Below are 266 nucleotides of genomic sequence, written 5' to 3' on the forward strand. Positions count from 1 at the left end.
GTTGCCCTTCTCTGGCCCCGCTCCAGCACCTCAATGTCTCTCTTGCAGTGAGGGGCCCAGAACTGACACAGGATTCGAGGTGCAGCCTCCCCAGTGCCAGGTACATCCTGGGTGTCCCTGTGTTTGCTGCAGCCAAAGCACAAGATGTTAATCCAAATCTGATTCAACAACAGCTACAGCTTCTACAAACAGACAAGACCAAGAGAGGCCAAGTTTTCCTACAGGGTGGTTTCCAGGTACCTGCTCCTCTGTGGCTTGCTTTGGTC

At 53.4% G+C, this 266-nt stretch overlaps 1 protein-coding gene across 1 annotated transcript in view; it reads left to right on the top strand.

Moving 5' to 3' along the window:
* C2CD3 (C2 calcium-dependent domain containing 3) overlaps positions 1-266 on the top strand; it is a gene marked incomplete at its 5' end in the record, with an annotated part of 36271 nt that overhangs the window by 35319 nt on the left and 686 nt on the right.

The sequence above is a fragment of the Nestor notabilis genome, unplaced genomic scaffold (assembly GCF_000696875.1).
Source record: "Nestor notabilis isolate BGI_N333 unplaced genomic scaffold, ASM69687v1 scaffold14202, whole genome shotgun sequence".
NCBI classification, from domain to species: domain Eukaryota; kingdom Metazoa; phylum Chordata; class Aves; order Psittaciformes; family Psittacidae; genus Nestor; species Nestor notabilis.